At 34.6% G+C, this 26,007-nt stretch overlaps 1 pseudogene; it reads right to left on the bottom strand.

Moving 5' to 3' along the window:
• Positions 1-14,185: 14,185 nt before the first annotated feature.
• On the bottom strand, positions 14,186-24,275 carry LOC107006102 (annotated as a pseudogene).
• Positions 24,276-26,007: the final 1,732 nt, after the last annotated feature.

The raw sequence follows: 26,007 nt of genomic DNA, 5'->3' as shown, positions 1-26,007 counted from the left end.
AACTGATACTTACTTTTCATCACTTTCTTAAACAACCCTGCACATTTTGTAGTAGGAAGCTTCGAACACAGTGTCACAAATTCAACAGAACACGTTTTCCCTACCACAGACCTAGTACTATCTCGAGGTACCCTAAGAATTTTTCCCAACAGAGTCTCGTCAAGGAGAAAAGCAATGTCATTTACTCTGGTATTGACACTTCCATCTTCCTGAAATTGAATGTTATAGTAAAATTCTCCCACTTCCTTTTCATGAAAAATGGGAGATTTTTTGTTGAAAAGATGCATCCAAGACTGAATCTCAACCATGTCATGAAGTGAGTCCATTCCAGCAAGATTAATTATCCCCATGTCAAAAACCCTGCCCGCCAGTATAGACTGCTTCCTCAGATTGTCAATAGTCTCTTGTTTGTTGACCTGCTCTTCAATTTTCCCTTGTGTACCAGGTCCCTATGACCTTTTCCTCTTTCTTTTAGCAGTCTCCTTTGTGGATTTTGTTTGCTCAGCTTTCTTGGTTCCTCTTGGTTATGTTTTCCCTGACCTCTTCTTCCTGTATCCCTTTTCTGTTTCTTCAGTAGACACATCTATCACACCAGACTGTAAAATTGGACACTTTGAAAGTTCTAGCACTCCTGTTTTCTGTTATAGACTTAGCACTGTCTTTAGAGCATCAACCATCATCTTTTTGGCGTCAGATCTAGTAATAGGTCTCCTTATAGACACTTCTCCCACCACTTTATCTTTTCCCTTTATAGATGCACTTACATCTCTCCTTTGAACCTTTCACTTTATAGATTGTTCATCACCTGCTGAGTCAGAGGAATCAGAGGATGGACATCTCTTAAAATCTGGAGTTTTATCGAAGATAGGTTGGGTCTCTCTGATATCTTTTTTATGAAAAGGTTCACTTTCCTCAACCCCGACTTCCTCTCGCATCATAGCAAGACTCTCAATCACCAATTCTTCACTCGCAGCAAGAATGTTCTACTCAGAGGTTTTGTTCCTTGGCAAATCTCCTTCAAAAAGAGAATCTGAAAGCATTTCATGATGAGGACCAAGTCCAGTAGGAACACTTGAACTGTTCAGATCTATATAGTGAAAAGGGTTTTCGAGATTATCTAAGGGAGAACTTATTGGAAGATTAGATCTTGACCCTGTGGATGACGGAGAGTAGAAAGCAATTGGTTCAATCTCACTAAGTGCTGTAAGCATTTGCTTAGAAGCAGAAGAAGGGTTAGACGTTTTGTTAACAACAAGAAGAATGTAGCAGTATCAGAGAATGAAAAATGTAGAGATTAAAGCAAATTTAGTCCCCCCATTTTTTTCGACAGAGTGAAGGAATATTGCAAAAAGAATGAAGGATTAAAAGAGAGAAAAAAGGGGGTTTGAAAAAGAAATGAAAAGCTGCCAGGTCCCTATTGATTTATGCATCGCTTGGAAAGTAAGCGATGGTACTAACGGTCAGAATAACCGATGACTAACACGTGGCTTGATCAACGGTCACTTTATCTCACTTTGAAATTAATGTACGAATGCTAACCTCGACTAGGGCCAGGTTCCATAATGCAATTTTATCATCATTCCTCAACTGTTCTAGCCATGTATTTGTTTTGCTAGTCCTTTATGAATGTATACCTGCAATAGGTTATTGACACACAGGATACCTGCACTACAAGTTTAGACATCAAAGAAATTCAATGATTGAATGACTGGAAATAAGTTTGAAGTCATCATGCCCAACTTCAACCTATTACTCTCAAATTGATCTTTGCTAAGAGCCTTGGTGAAGGTATCTGCAATTTGTTCCTCCGTTGGACAATATGTAAGCATAATGTTTCCTTTTTCTACATTGTCTCTCAGAAAATAATATCTAACACCAATGTGCTTGGTTCTCTTGTGGTGAACAGGATTCTTTCCCATACTGACTGCACTAGTATTGTCACACATAAGAGGTATGGCCTTGATGATTACTCCAAAATCCTCTAAGTGTTGTTTGATCCATAACAATTGTGAACAACATGCAACAGCTGCTACATATTCAACTTCAGCTGTTGAAAGAGCTACTGAATTGTGTTTCTTAGTTCCCCATGAGATAATTGAAGATCCAAGGAAATGAGCCATCCCTGAAGTGCTCTTCCTGTCAACTTGATAACCAGAAAAATCAACATCTGCAAAACCAATAAGATCAAAAGTGTCACCTGCTGGGTAGAAAAGGACAAGGTCCCCTGTCTTCTTCAAATATCTTAGAATCCATTTTACAGCCTTCAAATGTGAATCACGAGGACATGCTTGGAATCTAGCACACATTCCAACACTATATACGATATCAGGTCTACTAGCAGTCAGATACAATAAGGATCCAATGATTCCCCTACAGATGGTTTGATTCACAAGAGAATCAGATTCATCAGCTATAAGGTTAGAGTTTCTTCCCATAGGAGTATCAATAGGTTTAGAATCAAACATATTGAATTTCTTCAACAGCTCCTTAATGTACTTCTCTTGACTGATTGAGATTCCATTTGATGATTGCTTTAGAATCAAACATATTGAATTTCTTCAACAGCTCCTTAATGTACTTCTCTTGACTGATTGAGATTCCATTTGATGATTGTTTTATTTGTAGCCCCAGAAAGAAGGTCAATTCACCCATTATGCTATCTCAAACTCCTTTCCCATTAATGATGAAAAATCTTCACACAAATGATCCGATGTAGCTCCAAAGATAATGTCATCCACATATACCTGTATAATAAGCAATTCCTGTTCTCTTTTGAATAAGAACAAGGTATTGTCTATTTTCCCTCTTTTGAACCCATTTTTCAATAGAAACTTCGACAATCTTTCATACCAAGCTCTGGGAGCTTATTTTAAATGATACAGAGCCTTATTCAATTTGAACACATGATCAGGTAACTCAGCATCCTCAAACCCAAGAGGTTGTTTAACAAACAACTCCTCTTTTAATTCTCCATTTAGGAAAGCACTCTTGACATCCATTTGATATAGCTTGAATCCGATGAATGCTGCAAAGGCTATGAGAATACTGATAGCCTCCATCCTTACAACAGGAGAAAAGGTTTTATCATAGTCTATACCTTCTCCTGATTGTATACTTGAACAACTAATCTGGATTTGTTTCTAGTAATCACACCATTTTCATCAAGTTTGTTTCTGAAAACCCATCTGGTTCCTATAACAGTTCTGTCAACAAGTCGAGGAACCAGGTACCACACCTTACTTCTTTCAAATGATGGAGTTCTTCTTGCATTGAATTAATCCAATCAGCATCACCTAATGCCTCTTTCATATTCTTAGGCTCAGTTGATGCTCGCTAAGAATGCAACTAGATTTCTTGTTTTTGATCTAGAGTGAATTTCAAAGTTCAGAGGTGAGATGAGATTATCAAGTGGATGTGATGAGCTGTGTTTCCATCCTGGTCTCAAGGTCAACTGGTTCAGCTGATCAGTATGATCTTCTTCTTAAAGGAATTCTTTATTTTCTGGAGAGTTTGAGATATTCTGACTTGAGTTTAGAATGGTACCTGGTTCCTCTTCACACTTCAGCATTGTCAATCCCCAAATGTTCATTTACATCAGCTTCACTTCCTTCAATTTTTTGAGAATTAAACAGCTCAATTAACTCATCTTCATCATTTGATGTAGCACCTTTCAAATTTCCATCTTCATCAAACACAACATGAATACTTTCTTCAATACATTGAGTTCTCTTGTTTAAAACTCTATATGCTTTACTTGATGAAGAATATCCTACAAACACTCCATCACTTCTAGAATCAAACATTCCTAGATCATCCTTTCCATTGTTAAAAACAAAACATTTGCATCCAAATGCCCTAAGGTAGCTCAACATAGGTTTTCTGTTGTTGAGTAATTCATAGGGGCTCTTTTTCAGTGAAGACCTTATCAAACATCTGTTAGTAACATGACATGTTGTGTTGATTGCTTCAGCCCAAAAACTTTGAGGAAGATTTGACTCAATTATCATGGTCCTTGCAATATTTACCAAGATTCTGTTTTTCCTTTCCACTACTCCATTTTGCTGGGGAGTCTTTGGAGTAGAAAAATTGTGACTAGTGCCATTTTTCATACAGAATTGATCAATTTTTGAGTTATCAAACTCAGTTCCATGATCAGACCTAATTCCAGTAATCACTTGATTCAACTTTTTTTGAATCATTTGAAAAACACTACCAATTCTTCCAGTGTTTCTGCTTTTGATCTTAAGAACCTTGTCCATGTGTACCTTGAGTAGTCATCAACTATCACTAGAATGTATTTCTTTCCACTTCTACTTTGAACCTTCAAAGGTCCACATAAATCCATGTGTAGCAGCTCTAATACTCTCGATGAAGTTACTTGCTTCTTTGGCTTGAAGGATGATCTGATTTGTTTTCCTTTGACACAGGCTTCACAAATTTTACTTTCACAAAATTTCAACTTTGGCAGACCTAGGACCAGGTTCTTAGAAATCAGTTTATTCAATAAAGATGAGCTCACATGCCCTAGTCTTCGATGCCACAGATCAGCATTTTCATTTTGAGCACTAAGACATGTCAGATCATCTCCATGAGATGTTTCAAAGTTAGCGACATACATGTTTTTACTTCTATGAGCAGTAAGAATCACTTTCTTTGTAGTTAGTTTAACTATAGTGCACTTCTCAGTTGTAAACTTCACTTCATTTCCCTTGTCACAAATTTGAGAACTCAAAAGACTATACTTCAACCTACTGAAATGACACACGTGGTCAATGGATTCCCGAAACGATTTTCCCACTTTACCAACACCTGAAATATACCCCTTCTTTCCATCACCAAAAGAGACACCTCCTCCCTGAAGTGCCTTGAGTGAGAGGAAATTTTTGATATATCACCAGTCATATGTTTAGAGCATCCACTGTCCATGTACCAACATTGACTGCTGCTCCTCTCACTCACCTGCAGCAAGAATCACTTGTTAGTCTTTGGAACCCATTTCAATTTGAGTTCCCAGAAAGCAGACAAAGGAGTGATCAAAGTGTTTCTAGCCCAATGAGGTAGTTTTAGATTCTTTTTGACAAAGGATTTTTGAGCTGAATCAACTCCTTTCTTTTAAAACCTTTTGGTTGAGAATTTTTTTGTGAGACCAGGTCTCTCTTTTGAAACCCTTTGCTTTTCTCTGTACTTTGAAAATCTCTCATGTGACTTTCTCCAGGCAGTACACTTTTCTTTTAAATGCCCATTTTTACCACAGTGAAGGCACAACAAATTATCAGACACAAATACATATTTGCTGTGAGGATTGAAAGGAGGAGTAATATTAAAACTTCCTAAAACCTTCTTGTTGAAATTACTTTGATTTGTTACGTTTGAAAGCGGCTTAGAAGACTTTGTCCACTTAAGAGATTTTCCAAGTTCATCTTTAAGTTTGACAATATCCTTTTCTAAGTTGTTGCTCTTTTCCAAAGCCAAACCAAAATTAGTCTCAGAGGTTTTCAGTTTTTCTTCAAGCTCAACTTGTAAACCATTAGACTTTCCTTTTTGCTTTTCAGCTTTCTCATTTATCAGATGCAACTGTTTTTTAAGTTCTATTTTGTCAGATTCCAGAACAGCCATTTAATCTTCAATTTTCAGCATTTTCTCATCCATTTTATCTCTAGTTTCATTTAAACTTTCAAGCTCAGCATTCATAATATCTCTTTCAGAAGTTAACTCAATAACTAAATCAATCATAACATTTGCTAATGTTTTTAATTTTTTAAGAGAATAGGTATTCAGATCATGTTTCATATCAAGAAGAGTTACCTTATCCTCATCATCTTTAGTTTTTAAATGCGCCATGAAAGCAAACATCTCATTGAATATAGTTTTCTCTTCATGAACCACCACCATTGACACGTCATTTGGTTCATCAAGATCTTCTAAGTCACTTGAAGAGTCTCCCCATGCAGCAAGAGCTTTCTTGACCATATAGTCAGCAGCAGCTTTCCCATCATTCTTATTTAGTACCAGGTCCCTTCGCTTTTCTTTATTCACCTCTTGTTTTTATATTCTTTGTTTTCAACTTTGAGTAATGGACACTCTCTTATAAAGTGTCCATCTTTTCCACACTTGTAACAAGTATCATTTTGATTGGCAGTTCGAGTAACATTTGCTCCCTTTCTAAAATCTTTGTTTTTCCTCACAATCTTCTGAAATCTCTTGATGAGGTAAGTCATATCATCATCATCACTGGAGTCCTCTTCAGATCTTTATTTCAGCATCAAGGACTTATCTTTCTTGAGTTCCTTCTTTGACTGATCATGACTTCGGTTCATCTCATGAGTCTTTAGATTTCCAATGAGAGCATCCATTGTTAACACTTTCAGGTCTTTTGCTTCACTAGTAGCATCAACCTTACTTTCCCAAGACTTGGGAAGGATTTGAAGAACTTTACTGACTTGTTTACTCATACTGATAGGTTCTCCAAGACTTCTCAACTCATTTGTGATGGATGACAGTTTAGTGAACATTTCATGAATAGTTTCACCTTCTCTCATTTTGAAATTTTCATACTGAGATGTAAGCATATCAATCTTTGACTCTTTTACTTGTTCAGTTCCCTCATGGACTGTTTTTAAGCAATCCCAGATCTCTTTTGCAGATTCACAAGCTGAGACACAATTGAACTCATCAGATCCTATACCACAGACAAGAAGTTTATTTGCTTCGTACCCCTTTTCAATCTTCTTCCTATCAGCTTCATCATATTTTTGCCTAGTCTTTGGAATAACTCTATTGCTTGATGAGCCTAAGTAGATGTTATTCTACCCACTAAGCTATCACTCTAGACAACTTAGAATTTTCTAAGCAACACAATAGTTACCCACTAAATTAGTTCAACTAACTAACTTAGAATTTCAAATAAAACCACACTAATAACTTTATAGATTTAGGATCAGCTTACAATGTAAGACCGAAAGAATATATCCTCAAACAACTACACAATATACGCCTGAGTTTAGGTTGTTCTTGAATGATTCTTTTCCTTGATTTTCTTAAGCCTTTGCAAGAGTTCTTGAATGTGATTTTTCAAGTTGCAAAAACTAAAGAGAAATGTATGGAAAAATGACATTGTATAGACAAGTCACTTTCCTTAAACCCCTGCCATTGGTTGGAAAGGTCTGACGTTTCTGACGAAGTTGGGAACTGTGCACCAACTTTCTGTACCTTCTCCAGCTGGCAGTCAACGAACTATTCAAGTTGAGAACCGGGTACCTTCACAAGGTCCCTGAGTTTGTTACATCATCAAAACTACAAATAACATGTGTGTTTGAATACTGTATAATTGCAAAAAGTATCTTTCTCATTTTGATGCTGCTGGAAAAGAAAAGTCTTTCTGGATTCTCAATATCTACAACTTCACTTGGTATGAAGGACCAATTATTATGAACTAGGAAGGTGGGAGTAACAAAGATGATATGCAGGTTTTCCATTTTTTTTGTCACCTCAACGCTCCAAATTCAAAATGAAGTGGATATTTCACTTTCAGTTAAGTTTGTTGAATCAAACTTTGGTTTAAGTAAATAGTCACTATTATTAAACTAACTTCACTATGTGTACATATATAAATACATACACTCTTGGAAGAATTTTTCTCGTGCCGTGAATTAATTCTGAATGACATTGTCCTGATTCACAAGTACAAGAAAAGAAGTCTGAAAGTGATTTTGTGATGACTGATGAGGCATTAGAGAGGGAAAAGGCGTGGTATATGGGGTGATGATTCAACTTTGCGAACGGGATGATCTTTAGTTTAATCATACTGGATGTGGTATTGATTCGTTTGATGTGGAAGCTATTGAAGTTCTCAATGCTCAGACTAGTGACTTTGGGATGTATTGATGTTTGACTATATTTCGTGTTTCTGCATGAGTTCTCCTTCATTGTTGTGTGTTTTTAATAAATAAATGCCCTTTTTCGGTTGATTTCATTTTACCTCTATCAGGCAGATGAAGTTCGACATCAATAAAGAGAGAGACTTTCTTCTAAAATGCTACATCACATCTTTCATGCTTCTGGTTATGTGGAAGGTGAAAGGTCCAGGGACAGAACTCCGGGCACATAACTCCAGGGGGGGCACTCTCTAGGGACATAACAATATTCTGTCACCGCGAGCTTAGGACATTGGTTTGTTGCGGTCGTAAGGTATTATAGCTCCTAATAATTTCTGTCACCCATTGGCCTTAGATCATTTTAATTACCAATTATTTTCATGACAATAAATAGAAACAAAAAAATATGAACAGTAGTAGTAGAATGAATTATCATGTAGGGAGTTAGAAAAATCCTTATATGATTTGTGAACTCTTTTAGTGTTTGTTTTCTTTACTAAAGAAATTAAGATGAGAAGCTGAAATTAGTCTTCTATTACTGTATCAATTCTTAAATGGAGAAAGTTAATCACTTCAATGTGAGCTGTAACATAGATTAAGTGTGGTATTAGTTGCTAAATTAACCTTTGGCCTTGTTTATCTACTCAATTGCGGAGATAAGGTGGCAGATTTTATTTCATAACAACATTTTTAATACACTGCACTTTCAGGACAAGTTTGCACGCAAGACACTTTGATCTTTGAGCCTTGTATGATAGTGAAGGTTAGCGAGATTCGGGCTGCCAAGGGTCCCACATTCTGGTGAGTTCAAGATTGCTTTTAAAAATTATACATTTCATTCGAGATTCTTCTCGTTCATATGTGCATATTTAATGAAAGATGTAATTGCTAAATTCATTGAGAAGATTCACTGTTAAAGGCAGAACGGAAATTCTTACTCTTATGTTTCATGGTTGGTGAGGAAATAGAAATCATGAGAAACGTTGAAGTTAGATTGTTTATCTGTTAATCTATATGCGTCAATTTTCTTCGTTCTTTTTTTTCCTTTCAAATATGACTTGTATTCCATTTGGTGAAGGTACATCAATATTTTGGCAGTAGTCATTTTCGCTTCTAAGCATGTTCAGAAAATTTATGCATCAAGCTAAGTTTGATCATTTCTTGCTACATTACATCTAATTAAATTGGATATGTATATTTGAATTTTTATCCTAGATAAGCCTGCAAGTCGTTTATTCTATTCCCTTTTTAGCCGCTGTTCTTCTAGATTCTCATCTACAATGTCGATTATATGAAGACCGAAACACTATCACATACCCATTCGTAGACGAGCCTTTTAGAATATTATAAATAACTATAACATATATAAAATCTTTGTTTGCTTCACCAACTATTTGATCCACATGAAAAGTACTGGTGTACTAACAATTTTTTTCTCATCGACATTTTTTTTGGTTAAAATTGATGTTATTTTCATGTCAATATTGGGCCCGTGCTCTAGCCCTTCTAGTATATATATATATATATATATATATATATATATAATTTGCCACCACAAGTAACATGTATGTTCATGGTGCCAACGGTATTCGGTTAAGTTTTTGGCATCCTTGCCTATCCTAGAATTGCATATTTGTATGTTAAATTTTAGGATAATTGTATGAAATAATAAATTATTAATTCAAAATTAAATGCTATAGTCATAGTCTATTTTTTTTTAGTTAAAAGTAAAAATCTCATTCTTTGTCATCTGATTCTGTATACAATTAGTCATTTTCGGTATACAAACTCATCCAGTGTACAAATGTATAGAATGCGTTTGTGTTTGTATAAAGCGAGAAAAAAGTGTATATACAAATACAAATACATATTTTTTCATCGTATATACTTATAATTATACAAATAGAGATCTTCTTTTTCCCTGTTCTCTTTTGTTTTCTCTCTTTCTCGTTCTATACAAATACAGATTATACAAATTGCAATGTATAACTTGTGTTGTATAAAGCGAAAGAGAGATTTGCTTATAATTTTCACATATACACTTATACAAAGAACACATCCATATAAAAATTACGACAAACGTTTTTTATACAAATTATCCAATTGTATAAATAAATTTATATAAAACTGAACAATTGTTTGTATGTAAATTGGATGTATCTAGCGAATTATACAAATCAAAAGTTCAATAGAAAACATAAATTTGTTATGGTGGACAATGCAAATTATAACTATAGCATACAAATATAATTTTTATATTGTTATATGTCAAAGTTTCTCTAAATTTTATGCTACATTTTCCATTTCTTTTTCCAAAAAAAGGTTGAGCAAAGACTCAAACCCAGTAAGCATTTTATTGGGTCATCTGATATCAACTAGAATCAAGGTGTAAAAGTATTATGTTTTGGTGGTGGGTCGTCCATGTAGACCGATCCAACTCGACCTAATTCTGTTCGATCCAATTCATTTTTGTTCTATTCGATTTAATTAATTAATTAATTAAATGGATAATTTTTTTTAAAAGATAAGAGGAATAGAAAGGCAAAAACAATTAACAAACAGAAAGAAAAGTTCGTTACATAAATCAATCTACACAGTAAAGAGACTCTTAATTTGTGAACAAGAACAGTCTTGATTTTCTTGTGATTCAAAAAGAGAACTGGAGTAAATTATTTCGACAACAAAATCAATAACGAATATTTCACTGCACGTTATCAAGTACGCATTTTATTGTTATTTTGTCTTTAAACTTTCTTCACTGATATCAGAACAATTATCAGTTGATCCCATTATTTGGATGTTGATGTAAACTCATTGTGTTGTTGAAAAGAAATCTTCTATAACTATTTTTTTCTTGAAAATCAGTGAATTTTTTGTCTGGAAGAAGTTAGGGTTTTCTTTTTATATATTTCTTATGTGGATTAATTATGTTTTAATAAGATTCTCATATTGTAGATAGGATTCATTATCCTACGAAGAAAGAAATTTTGTCATTTTTTTTAAAAACCGCTTTTGTTTGTAGTGATGTGTAAATTGGTTGTACAATATTTTAGGTTGCAACTTATGCTATATATCATGATCTGCTTGTTCGTAGCTTTTCGAAAATATATTATATTAAAAAAATGGAATTTAAATCAAGTGGTATATGAATTTTTGTACGTTGGTTGTTTTTGACCTTTTTTTTTCAAAAAACCTGCTTCTATTGTTTGCGGTTTGAAAATTAGTGTACTTTTTTTTTTAGTTTGAAACATAATTTTTTCATGATGTACTCGTTTGTAGCTTTCTGAAAATATATTATAATAGAAAAATAGATTTAAACGAGTGAGATATGCAATTTTGAAATTGGTCTGGGAAAAAACAAAAAAACATTTTTAAATTATTTTTTAGAAGTGTTTCGTGTCCTTTAGGATTACTCTTTTTGGAAAATGAATATTTTTCCTTTTAGGAATATTTTTATATAATATATGTGTTTATATATTATGTTTTTCAAATTAGGTCTTGTTAATTTGTTTAGTTTTTATATTCCTTAAACAGTTGTTTTTTTGTCTCATACAAATGAAAGTGTCATATATGAATGGTTCCACCATTATTGTTTCCTTCTTCCCATTTCAGACATGGTTGAACAAGAACAAACTCGAATTATTTCAACTGGAGTTCTCACAGTCGAGTAAAAGGACAATTTTGAAGAGCACAGAGCCATAGGACATGTTTTTGAGAGAGAGGAATCATACAGATTGGTAACCTGTGGGCGACACAAAATTTGTTAAGGAATCAAACAGTTATTTGAAGGAAAAGAGATAAAGATCTGAAAGATATTATGTCTTTGAAGATCAATCCTCTTGTCTCTTTGTTAGACTTCCTCATATCCTTTAACATGAAATTTGATGAGGTTAATGAAAGTGTTATTCAATTTGAGGAGTGTCTTGCATACGGCGTCTTGTATCATTCTTTACCAGAGTACTCGAAGCTAGAACTAATCAAAACCTATTTCGAAATTGGGGATAATGAACCACTATGGAAGTATGTGGTCAATATATGAGTTAAGTGGGTAAAATTTCACAACATAAACCTATTTTAGTATTGAATTTTGTTGTTTATTCTTTATAAATATGTGATGCATATTTTGATTATGCTTTAAATATGAATATTTGAGTTTTATCTTTTTTTTAATGGATTAGTAGATTGTTATTCTATTGCGCATTATCATATAATATTTGATTATTAGACATGTAAATCTTTGTGATTATGCTCTAAAATATATAAGTATATATACACATTAAAATCAGTATCGAATTTTGGTTAAATATATAGTTTGTAAATGATGATTGGATACCTACGCGTCTTTTCGATTTTACATTAAATATGAAATCTTTTTGAGAATTGATTTGCTTGAATGTGTACGTCGCATGCAAAATTGATTTGAAGTATTCTTGCCTAATGAACTTGCAAATATAGTCATGACATCAAAATGCTATTATTGTTGACTTAAACAAAGGTGAACTTAACATTGAGAATTACGACATCTGAAGTCATATGATATGGTATGTATTCGAAGAGAAAAATACTCTGCAAGGGGTAAATCATGTTTTCTATCAACCAGAAGAGGATAACTCTACACAACACAGAAGGAATCTTGAAGGTTACAGAGTTTTTTTTTAAAAAAAGTTGATTCCACTACGCATGAAATAATAGTTAATTCTGTGACTGATGACCTCATACATGATAATATGAATTTCCTATTGTTTATGCAATGTGAGAACATCCACAAGGAACATATGAGGGTACTTCTGTAACCCGCCTCCAATAGTTGATTATCAAATTTGACACTTACAAGAAGTGTCATGATCATACTGTCAAATAACACCTTAGGGTGATGTCAACCATGATAGCCCAACTCAAGAGTGTAGTCCATGTTCTTTTAGATAGGCAACAAGTCCAGGTAGTGATTCGGTCTCTTTTCAATAATTGAAAACATTTGAAGGTTAAATTGATCCATAATGGTAGTACCAAAACTTTTTTAGATGTTGCTTGCCATGTTGAACTTGAATATGAGCGACTTGGTGCTGCCAAAGCTGCTTTTAATGCATTTGTGGCAGAGTCAAGTTGTACAAAATCTTCAGGCTTCAAGCGTAAGAAGAATTGGAAAAGAAATGAGAAAGAAAAAGAGATTGGAGAAGGACCCTCTAAGAAAAAAAAGAAGTCAAAGTTAAATAAGGAAGGGTTTTTCAAGAAGATAGACAAGAGTAAAATGAAGTGTTACAATTGTCAAGTATTGGGGTATTTTGCTCGTGAATGTACCGAGCCCAAAAAAGTGACATTTCTTAATGCATATCTAAGTTCTATAGATGTTTCTAGCACTTCCTTATTAACTCAATCTTATCGTATGTGGATTGTAAACTCATAATCCACCGACCAAGTGAGTTGAGATCGAGAAACGTTTGTGGAGTTTCGTCGAGTTTCATCTAAATTAAGGTGGATCTACGTGGGAAATAATGCAAAACTGAAAGTCAAAGAAATCGACACTTGCGAAGTGGACTTGTGTGATGGTCGTTCCTTGATGTTGCAAGAAATATTGTATGCACAAGAAATTTTATGAAACATAGTGTTTGTATCAGTTCTTTTAGATATTGGTTTTGATTTATTTCTTTGTCGTAATAGTGTTAGAATAACTCTAGATAATGATATATATGTCCAAATGGTTTCACAACCCTCATGCGGGCCCACACATACCTCGACAATCAAACCCTCACTAAATATTTATGTAGTCAGTCAATTGAATTATTATGATTGCTCGGGATATGACATGTCAATTATCACTTTTAACAACTTGTTTATTGTTAATTTACCAGTAAATCATATTTCCTCTATCACCTCTTAGTTGTCATGATTTCATTTTTTAGAGTTAAATAATAAGAATCTTGACTTATATTTTATAATTTATTTTTCATCATATTTATATGTAAAAAAATTGCAACATGTAGTACTTTTTGTATAGTTTTATAATACCTAAATTTTTTAGTTTAAAATGTCGAATTAAACTATAAAAATTAGTTAAATTGACTTTCAAAATGCGTAATATCACAACAAAAAGGGAACGGAGGGAGTAGGATCATAATGATATTTAATCCCAACTACATTCCCCCAATTTATCTAAATTTTGCTTTCATGGGACGAGTACATTCTTTAAAAGCTATAACGTGGTATAAGAAAAATACAACATTGTTATTTTTGCTGAAAATCACTTCACATTGCAGAATGCTATGCATATTATTTATTGTGAATCTCAATTTATGCAGTAACTGAGGCTGTTTTCAGTTTTGATTGATTCTTTGCATCGTGCGAACATGTAATCCCCCAGCTATATGAAGCTGGATCATCGTCTTGTAGATAACTGTCCTTAATTCATCAGTCAACTTGAATATAAAGAATCGTAGTAAAACCGCTACAGTGATCTTGATTTGTCTATAAGCAAATTCTTTTCCTATACATATCCTTGGCCCAGCCTGCGCATTGTGCATCAAAACATGTTTTTTAATTCATTATGTTTGATAATGAAAGTCATTAGTCTTGTTAATTTGTCAACATATGTATATACGTACAGACCTGAAAAAATGGTAAATTTGAAAGGGCTTTCTTGCTTGAAAGAACCGTTTTCATCTCTCTGTGTTATATTCTAGGTGTTTTTATAATCCTCACAAATGCGGGTACCTGGTCCCTGGCAGAGTGCTTTTGTCCAGATATAAATGGGGTACAGTCGTAAAAGCTGTCATGTCAGGTGATAGGTGAAAAGTGCAGTATCCTACACCAATCAGAAGCGCGGACGAGATTGTACGTTTCAGTATCTCACAAATGCAGGGACCTGGTACCGGGCAGAGTTTCCTCCATTAGATACATAATTGGTTACAGCTATAAAGCTATCACGTCAGAGGTTGGTGAGGCGTTAGTGTACTACACCAATCAGAATGGAGGAGGGTGTTTGTCCAACGAATAATAACTCTTTATGTTTGATACTTTTAGCATGACAAACACCGTATTATATTCATTCATCCAAAAAAGGAAGTCAGCCAACAAGCCTTTTCAAGAACTCACAAAGAAGTTTGCAAGGGACCTGGTCCCCGTAAGACTGCGACGTGAAAAAGTGAAAAGACAGCTGTAAGAAAAGTTGCCACCGCTGATGCGGTAGGTGCACCACTTTTCCAACAGCAGGCCTTCAGCTAATGGAATGGTTTCAATGAATTTGTGGTGAATTATATTATCTCTTTTCATCAAACACAAATTCAAGTTTTGGCAAACAAAGTTTTGGATTTCAGAAAATCCAAAAGCTCAAAAGAAAAGGCCATCTTCAAGAAGTGTCATCCTAACTACAACAAGGATCTAATAGAATTACAAGCTATATAATTGTCTTAGGGTTATATCTTCCGTGCTTACATTGTAAATCTGTTCCTAATCTATAAAGGATTCAGATATTTGTTTTGGGTTTGTAAAATTCTAAATCAGTTAAGGTTGACTGATTTAGTGGGCAACATTTATTTGTTGCTTAGTCAAATTCTAAGTCATCTAGAGTTAGGTGGTTTAGTGGGCGGTGTGGTATCCGCTTAGCAAATTCTAAATCATCCAGAGCGTGGTGGTTTAGTGGGAGGTGTTGTATCCGCTTAGGCTCTTCAGGTAATACGTAGATTACTTTACAGTGAGATTAATAACTTTTTCTCACATTGGTTGTAATCGGGTTTCACTTTTGCTTGAGAAGATTAGTGAAGACGGTTGTAAATCCTGTGTAACAGGTCGTGGTTTTACTCCCTTGAGCAAGGAGGTTTCCACGTAAAATCATCGTGAAAATTTTAGTTACAGCCATTTACTTTCTGTATTTGTTTCAACAATTGTTCTTGTTGAGTCAAGGTACTTGGTCCGTTGACGTATAGTAGATGCTGACCACTGTCTCTGCTTACATTCTGTTCTTACTGTGTCAAGGGACCTGGTCCACTGACTGTTAGTGGGCGCATCCATTCCAACAAGTAGTATCAGAGCGTTGGATTCTCTATATGGTTAACACCAAGAGAATAGATCCTGAAGGAATGGCGTCCTCACCAAGCATAGAAGAAGGTAAATCCACCATAAGTGTTACCGATGGTGGAAGAACAGACTGCACGATTATATCATCGCAAAAGATAGTGAGCTGCGGGACTTGGTTCTTGATGGTCCTCACATTCCTACCAAGAATGTGAAGAAAATATGTTTAATTCAGGAGGTTCCCAAATGTATAAGAGAGTATGATGAAACATATAAAAAAAAGGAAGTCTGTAGCATTAAAGGTTTCTCCAAATGATGCTTTGGAAGACGAAAAAGATATGATTTATTTGACTGAAAGGTTTAAAAGAATATTCAAAAAACATGGAAGGTTTCAAGAAAAAGGAAACGAATTCCGTTATACGTGGTGAAAGGCTAATGCTGATCGGGTGGTGAAGAAAGTTCTTGCAGTCTTGGAAGATTCCTCAAGTGAGTCAGAAGAAGATGCAGAAAACCATGAGGATGTCTCAATGATGGCCGTTGAAGATGATGAAAATGTCTTACAATTCAATTTTCTCATTAATGGCAGAATCTGATGCTGAAGAGAATCTAAATGAGGTAACTATTTTTGACCTTAAAGATGATCTAGATACTCTTCCCATTATAAAATTAGAACTTGTTGCCCTACTTATAGACACTGTTGATGAACAAACCACTCAAAACTTAATGTTGAATGAAAAATTAAGTTTGTGTGAGGATGAAAATTCTGCTCTTAAATCTCAAATATTTGAATTGAGCGTCAACATATGTATCCTTGAGACTGGTAGTATGGAACCCAATGAGGGACCTGGTACCTCAAAGGGTGAAATGCGAAAGGTCAGTGTCTTTGAGGAGGAACTGGAACAAAAACTTAAGACTTCTGAGTCTAAGTTGGTCGCCTTCATTGAAATTAATGCTCAACTGAGGAGAGATCTGACCAAGGTAAGGGAAGAGCTAAATCTTTCTTTGAAGTGGACTGACTCCTCCCAAATTCTCTGTAACTTATCTAGTCAGATTTTCAATGGCAAGAATGGGCTGGAATGCAGACTGACAGAACCCCCTCATAATCATCACAGTAAATATGTGTCTGTAGCTGACAATCTCTTGTGCACTCACTATGGGCGTAATGGTCATCTAAAAGAAAATTGTGAGAAGCGGAAAAGAGCTAAAGAAAGGCATGTGAAATTTGTCCATTCTGAAAATAATCAAGAAAAGAAAGAAAGGGGACCTGGTCTTCGTGCTAAAATTTTCAGATCCGACATTTATGTGGAAACGGAGCGCAAGGTACTTATTCCTCGCTATCGTTTTAGCAAGAACACTTTGCCACCTTGGACAGGAAGGTTTCTTGTTAAGCCTTTTGACAGCTATTGGGAACTCTGTTTGAAGTGGGTTCCTAACTCTAACGAGTAATTCTTGTGCATAAGAGAGGAGGTAGTCAGTGTTGGTTCATAAATACTAGATGCTTAAAACACATACTAATTAGGTCACTTCAAGGTGGAGGTGTCTCTTTTGGCTAATGGAAATAAATGCTGCATTCTTGGTGTAGATGTGTGATGAATGAAATGAAGCTAAGCTCTTATCAGATAATTATTTTTTCACAAACTTTCTCTCTCAGGCGATGATCTTGACAGAAAAGAGATGCAAGAACATGTTTATTGTTGATCTGTTTACTGCTCGTTATGACAGTCTCACTGACCTCAATGCTCGAGGTGAGAATGTTGAGGTATGATTTAATAGACGTGCTCATAAGTGCTGCTTTGCTGCACAAACCTGTGTCACGGGACCTGGTCCCAGTCTGCATAAAATGATATTTGCAGATGACAAAGGTTGAGACGATGATGTTAAGGAGAAGTAGATCAAACTATCTTTAAGCAATCTCAAGAAACCTGATGCAGATGATGTACCTAATGAGGGATCCGGTCTTCTAGACATTGCTGAACAAAGATGATGCAGTTCAAAGTGATAATGTGAATTCTAAAGGTGATAATGAAGAAGCAGATCAAGCTCAGTTTGAAAAAAGCAAAATCTGACAGTCGGTTCCCCAACAAGTTGATCGGTTGTCCAAGTTGATCCTCAATAATGAGTTCAAGAGAGATCAAGAAAATCTCAAAAGGTACCTTTGGTTGTCAAGAATTATACATCATTGAGCTTCTCAAATGACTTAACATACTTTAAGTCAAGACAATGAGAATGAATGGTGATGTCATCATGGAGTTTTGCAAAATGAAGCATCAAGTAGCTGACATCTTCACCTTAGGCTTCAGTAAGGACCAACTTGTCAAGAATATGTACGTACTCATAGTGGCTAAGCTGAAGTAAAGAAGATACCACAACATGATCAGGGAAATTACTGTCTGAACATATGAAGGGACCAGGTACCTGTTCAAAGAAGCTGCTGAAAAGGGTTCATGTTTTAGGTGCCTCGACAATTTATACTTTCTTGGGCACTAACTTGAAGCTGGATGCTAATGAACTGGGTTCAAGGACTCTACCCATGTACAAAGAAATCACTTTTAAAGGCTGCTAGTAGAATCCGAACATAGTTGAAGAAGACAATGGACCCGGTCCTATTCTGTCCATCAACAGACTTTTTTTTTTTGGAGTATATGGTGTTGATTTATTGTGCTAGGTATCAAGCTGATGGAAAGAGTACCTCAAGAGTGGATTATGTTATAGGCTGATCACTCACTCAAGGGAAAATGAAAGGCAAAATGCAGTTGCTCTTTCATCAACTTAGGCGAGAATGTAGCAAATGCAGCTTGATGGGAACTCTTGTGGACCAGGAAACATCTTGAAGCTTATTAAAATCTGGCTGAATTAATCAAGATGATGATGGAAATGCTAAAACCTTCTTGTATGGATCCTGCCTGAAGCAATCGACTCCTTCATGACTAGCAAAGGGAACATGTATCCTTGCTTTTCAGTTATGTGTGTTTTAGCAAGTTCAGTTTCATACATTTTGTAGGTATACACATATAGAAAAAGGGGATAAAGGAAAAGGGAGGTCATGACAAATCTAGGCAATGACATTCAAACTACAGAGAGGGACCTGGTCCTTTTTTGAAGGTTAGCAATTTTAACATTGCAGTTTGAATTATGCATGAGAACCATTGCAATTGCCACATGTCTGTCATTCAGGAATCTGACTGTTGTCCCATCTTTTGAGTGCCAATCTGATACCTCATTTTCTCCTTCTTTATATTCCATAGTTTTTTCTATTTCCCTAGAAAAATCAAGTCACCTTCCAAATATCACGGTGTTTCGAAATTCTCCTTTCTCTTCTTTCCAAACACACTTCAAATCATTAACCCCCTCTATTATTGCTGGAGAATTATCTAATGAAAATGTTTTAAGTGTGAAGAAGGATCTGGTACTCCATGAAAAATGAAGAAGTGAAAAGATGATGTTCGTAAAGGGTGAAGTTGATATTATGAGAACTCAAAGTTTTCTGAAGAGGAAGATGTAAAAAAAAATTATTGGTTCCTTAATTGTTGATCTATTCATCTCGGAGGCGTTGAGTTTTTTGTTTTACCAATCTTTCTGTTATGAGAAACTCAGGCTGGTGTTGGAAACTATGACAGTTGCTCGTGTTAACTAGAATACTGAAATGGGTTGTCTAAAAGTCCATCTTCTGAAACAACACCATCAGAGGGACCAGGTGCCAAAACCAAAAAAAATAATAAAATAAAATTGGCAGCTCTGAAAGTTCAACATATATGTTGGGCTGCACAACATGCTGAATGTTAAGACATGATTATGAAAATCTTATGCTAAGGGATATGCTCTATTAATCCTATTCTTTGAATCCCTTTCCTCTAAGTCATCCCTTCTTTTCCTATCTCTCTATGCAGTCCTCATTACTCCTTTTGGGCATTGTTCTTGTTTTCATTTGTAATCATATTTGCAATGCTTTGATGGCTGATCTTTTGTTTATGGATGAAAAATGTCATGTTTCTACTGACTTGTCTCATTACTTTATGCCTTTTTACTCATGCTCAGTGTTGCTCAAGTGGCCATGAATTTGCTGGAACATATTTCTGTCAACTTGGTTTACTGCTTTAACCCTTTTTATGATGTCAAAAGGGGGAAAGTTTTTAAGGTAAGGTATGAGATCAATGGTGTTATAACTGCTTGAAAAAGACATGGCCACATCGATAGGGGGAATCAATTTGTAGTTACTTGAAGAGATATGGTCATGCTGACTGGGAGAATATATCTTGCTACCTGACAAGGACATGGTCCTGTCGATAGGGGGAAGAAGATGTTTGTCATCATCAAAAAGGGGGGAAATGCTATGTTGATGTTTTAATAATTTGACAAACTTTGGAGATGATTCAACTCCAGTTACCCTAAGATTTCTTTTTTATAGGGGGAACTGGTGAATAAGTATGTTATCATCAAAAAGGGGCAAAATGTTAGTTCGAATCTGAGTTAAGATGATAGCTCAAACTTGATATGAAGTTTTGATGATTTAACAAACTTATCGATCTAACAAGGAACTAAATCCTTGTTATTAGAACTGCTGACAATGAGATGATTGATAAACTCAGTGTGAGGTATATTTGTGTGCTATCATCAAAAAGGGGGGAAATGTTATATTCTAGGTGTTTTGATGATCCTCACAAATGCGAGGACCTGGTCCCTGGCAGAGTGGTTTTGTCCAAATATAAATGGGGTACAGTCGTAAAAGCTGTCATGTTAGGTGGTACGTACCCTACACCAATAAGAAGAGCGGACGAGATTGTATGTTTCAGTATCTCACGAATGCAGGGACCTGGTATCAGGCAGAGTTTCCTCCATCAGATACAAAATTGGTTAAAGCTGTAAAGTTATCACGTAAGAGGTTGGTGAGCATCAGTGTACTACAACAAACAGAATGGAGGAGGGTGTTTGTCCAACAGATAATAACTATTTATGTTTGATACTTTTAGCATGACAAACACCATATTATATTCATTCATCCAAAGAAGGAAGTCAGCCAACAAGCCTTTTCAAGAACTCACAAAGAAGTTTGCAAGGGACCTGGTCTCCGTAAGACTGCGACGTGAAAAGGTGAAAAGAGAGCTGTAAGAAAAGTTGCCACCTCTGATGCGGTAGGTTCACACCTTTTCCAACAGCAGGCCTTCAGCCAATGGGATGATTTCAACGAATTTGTGGTGAATTATATTATCTCTTTTCATCAAACACAAATTCAAGTTTTGGCAAAAAAAGTTTTGGATTTCAGAAAATCCAAAAGCTCAAAAAGCAAAGGCCATCTTCAAGAAGTGTCATCCTAACTACAACAAGGATCTGATAGAATTACAAGCTATATAATTTTCTTAGGATTATATCTTTCGTGATCACATTGTAAATATGTTCCTAATCTATATAGGATTTAGATATTTTTTTTTGGGTTTGTAAAATTCTAAATCAGTTAAGGTTGACTGATTTAGTGGGAAACATCATTTTGTTGCTTAGTCGAATTCTAAGTCATCTAGAGTTAGGTGGTTTAGTGGGCGGTGTGGTATCCGCTTAGCAAATTATAAATCATCCGGAGCGTGGTGTTTTAGTGGGCGGTGTTGTATCCGCTTAGGCTCTTCAAGTAATAGGTAGATTACTTTATAGTGAGATTAATAACTTTTTCTCACATTGATTGTAATCGGGTTTCACTTTTGCTTGAGAAGATTAGTGAAGACGGTTGTAAATCTTGTGCAACAAGTCGTGGTTTTACTCCCTTGAGCAAGGAGGTTTCCACGTAAAATCATCGTGCAAATTTTACTTACAGCCATTTACTTTCTGCATTTGTTTCAAGTACTGTTCTTGTTGAGTCAAGGGACCTAGTCCGTTGACGTATAGTAGATGCTAACCACTGTCTCTGCTTACATTCAGTTCTTGCTGTGTCAAGGGACCTGGTCCACTAACTGTTAGTGGGCGCATCCATTCCAACACTCTGTCTTAAACTCCTTTGCATCATCACCCCATATGTATTTCATCCTTCCCATTGCGTATGGTTGATACACCACCATATCCCCTTTATTCACATTGTATCCATCTGAAAGTAACAAAGTTTCCCATTCTACCAAAATATGTATGTCCATAATTTAGACTTAAAATAATACATTATGATGTTCGTGAATGAAGAGATCGAGTTTGAATATTTACCAATGGAATAGAAGGATAAAGTCTTAATGTCTCCGAAAGCACATCTTGTAGATAGTGCATTTTATCCATGGCTTCTTCAATTAGATGTGATGCGAAATCTGAAATTGTTGTACCAATATTTGATTTTGTCGCGTCTTTAATCACTTGTGCTACTTTCTCCTGTACTTGAGGATGCTTGCATAAACTCCAAATAAACCAAGCGAGAGTCGTTCCCGTTGTATCTTTACGAACACCCATGAAGTTTACAAGTATATCTCTCAAGTACTTTGGATTTGTTGTAGAATAGTGCCAGAATCTTGACGGCATACTACATATATTAGACCCTAAACTTGGCTTCAAATTATAGCTTTGACCTTCAACTTTCATAATGCACAAACAGACACTTTAATTATCCAACTTTTAAATAAATAAATACATGAGTCCTACATGACAAAATACACTTAGGACGAAAAATGACATGTAGGATGACATGTAGGACATGTGTGTCTATTTGTTCAACTTTACACAAGTTTAAGTGTCTACTTATGCACACCCAAATTTGAAGGGCATAAAGGTGATTCGAAGCCAAGTTAAAGGGTATATTTATGTATTATGCCAATCTTGACAAAATGTTTTCTTCTTTCCTCTGTTGTACAATTAAAGAATTCACATCGATGAATACAGTAATTGTTACTCTTTCTATCTCAATTTATAGGATTTAGTTTGACTTGACACAGAATTTAAAAAAGAAAAATTGTTGAGATGTATGTATTCATAGAGAAAAAAGAAAAATGAGTCGTACAAATTGAAACAGAAGGAGAACTAAATAAAATTGGTTACTGAGGAATCATGGGAAAGTTGTTATGTTTTTGTGTTGATCAAATTATATATATACTTGTGGAGAATTTGAGCACTTCTCTTTAACTTAGCTTCGGATCCAATACTAAGAAACCTTTTGATTTTCCAAAAGAGATCGATGTATCGCCAGAAACTCAATTCACTCACTTCATCAAGGGCTCGGATGAATCTGTTCGAGCCTTCTTTATTAGAACGACACACACTCTCCAGCTCAATACCAAATGCTAATGCTACTTGAAACAGAGAATCCATAGATGACTTCAGAAGCCGATCCTACATAGATTTTTTTTTATGATTACGTATGAAATAGTAATCTACTTGATAATGTACGAATAATGAGTGGAAGATTACTTGAATGTCTACTGTGTTGTTAGAATTTGCAGTTTCGTTCAGGATGTTAGCAAGTTTTGCTGCATTTCTATGAAAGACGATACTGTTAACATCCCTCAAAACTCTTTTGGAGAAGTCTGGACTCGAAAGCTTTCTCTGTTCTTTCCATTTATCTCCATCCATCCTGCGAAAACACCATCTCCATAATAGTCTTCTAAAACCTCATTCCCCTGCAGATTTTTTAGACATATAATTTTATGTTTTGAGTTAAAAATATTTATACGTTAATACAATTTTAATATACACCGTAGAGAACAATTTATAAAACATATAATATAATATAAGCTTTATTAACTTTCTTAAAAAATAAGCATTATATGTTTTAAAAGATTTATTATACATCTATTGATAATGAATAATTCATTTTTAATATATAGGCAGATTTATCATTAAATTACCATATATTGCTATAAAGTATAATAAATCAACACTATCACTAAAATCAGTAATTATTTATTAAAAAATATTCACCTAAATTACTGTCTTTTTTAAAATTATACTAATATTTAAAGATATTTTGATAGATTCAAACATGTCTTTAGTTTAAAATCACAAGATTTTATTGTTTTTAATTGTCAAATTAAAAGTTGACCAACAAACTGAAACCGAATGAGTAATTTATCGCGTTGCAGAGAGCTATGTTGCTCAGACTCTTCAAAAATGTCGACAGTTGCGTATCGAATTCTCCAAAAATAGTTTATTTTTAAAGAATCCGACATGAGCGCAAAAACATTTTTGAAAAACCTGAACAACTTAGGCGGAGAGACATACCTTGCCATAGTTATCAAAGTTTGTCTTCAAAATGTACTCAATCGGATCAGAAGTATAAATTTCTCTTCTAAAGAGACTCTCCAATCTATAAGTTTTGTATTTTGCAGCAAGACTAGTCATATGGTCATGTATCCTATCAAAGTTCATTAATTGCTTCAAAGTGCTATCACCAATTGGATGATATCTTTTTCTTTTTTTCTCGACATTACTACTGCTCATTAAGAATAATAGTACACTAATTATGACAAATGAAAGCCAAACCACTAGAAAATCCATATATGAAAATCTAGTTTAATTTTTTGTTTTATGGTGTAGGACATTTTAATAAAATAGGGTATTTATATACTGAATAATTTCTTGATTTCATCTTTAATGTCAAAGGAGATTTGTCTTTAATCTTCTGTCTTTGTCTTTAGATGAAATATCAAACCGAATATTGCCTTATTGAAAAAAAAAAGTCTTATCTTTGTATATCAAGAGGAAGAGGTAGACATAGACAATAAAATCCATTAAAAATTGAGTTAATAAGCCATCCAAATTGATTCCTTGTCAAAATACTTCGATTTTTTCTTTAATTTGATAGGTTACATATAATAAAGAAAAGAAATGATTTTATTAAGTATTAAAATATTTTTAAAAACAAATAAAATAACTAAAACATAATAAAAATTAGTTTGCACTGAATCATGACCAGTTTTTTTTATTCATTACCTGACCTGAAATTGCAAAAATCTCTACTTTACATTATCAAAGTGTTCACTTCTTTATCGCCAGGTTTCATTCGATTTGTTGTGGATTGGATGATGGAAAAACCAGCAAGCTACGGCAGTCGGATCATCACTTTACGCGATATCGATCGGATACATCACTTTACGATGTATCGAGTCATTAATTTACATGATGTATGGATACAACATTTTATGTGATGTATAGAGATCATACGCGATGAATCGGACCTTGAGTTATGTATCTAAACACAAACTTGATGTATGCGTATGTATCCAAAATCGAAAAGGGATGCATCCCGGATATTTGCGATATATCTAAATTTCACCAAATTTAAGGATTTTTGTAATTTAAAAAAAATTTGAGATAAGATGTAATTAATTAACTCTCAACACTATAAAATTTGTGTAAAATCTACCATTTAAATTGTGTATTGAGTTTTGATCCGTTTATCATACTACCCATCCAAATTTGATCCACCACTAAACAATATTTACCTCGGATGGTAAATGTAGAATATCGTATCCAACTTTGTGACAAAATGAAAGAAAACAAAATATACGAAGCATACAACTCAAAATCTGTACATCGCTGTAATTATATATAATTTATAATATATCTTACTGTTTTATTACTGTTTCCCATTTGATCCATTTTTTTAGTGGACTCGTTCTCAATTAATAAAAGAGTAATTAAGGCAATCGGCAACTTATAAATTTTTGGAAAATATTTATTTTATGGAGAAAAACACCAAGTTTAAAGTAGTCATAAGCTAATGAATATGTAATAAGAAATCCATTGAATTGATTAAAGCTTAAGTATCCAACCCTTGTCGGGAATCTATGGACCATATTGTCGCTATTTTGGCTTCTTTGCATACTGAGCACACCTTAATTATTCTCTGTAACGATCAGATTCCATTGTTATAGAAATGCCAATGAGAGAAAAATTAGGGCCAATCTTGTGTTAGGATTTTTTCAATTTTGTCCAGATTTGGAGGAAATCAGAGTCATCAAGGCGTTGGGAAATTTGGTAGCAATCGGATGGAGTAAATATGAAGTCAATTACATAAGTTAGATAACTCAATGAGGAATCCGTACGACCTTACGCAATTAACTTTGGATAAGCAAATATCCGGAAATTGATCTTAGCATTAAGGGCATTTTCTGAGTGTATGGGGTTAAGGGTGTGTTATAAAAAGTTGAAATTGAAATATCCTTAAAAA

The sequence above is a fragment of the Solanum pennellii genome, chromosome 12 (genome assembly GCF_001406875.1).
Source record: "Solanum pennellii chromosome 12, SPENNV200".
NCBI classification, from domain to species: domain Eukaryota; kingdom Viridiplantae; phylum Streptophyta; class Magnoliopsida; order Solanales; family Solanaceae; genus Solanum; species Solanum pennellii.
Note: the sequence above shows the minus strand (reverse complement) of the source record. Positions and strands in the feature narration are given on the sequence as shown.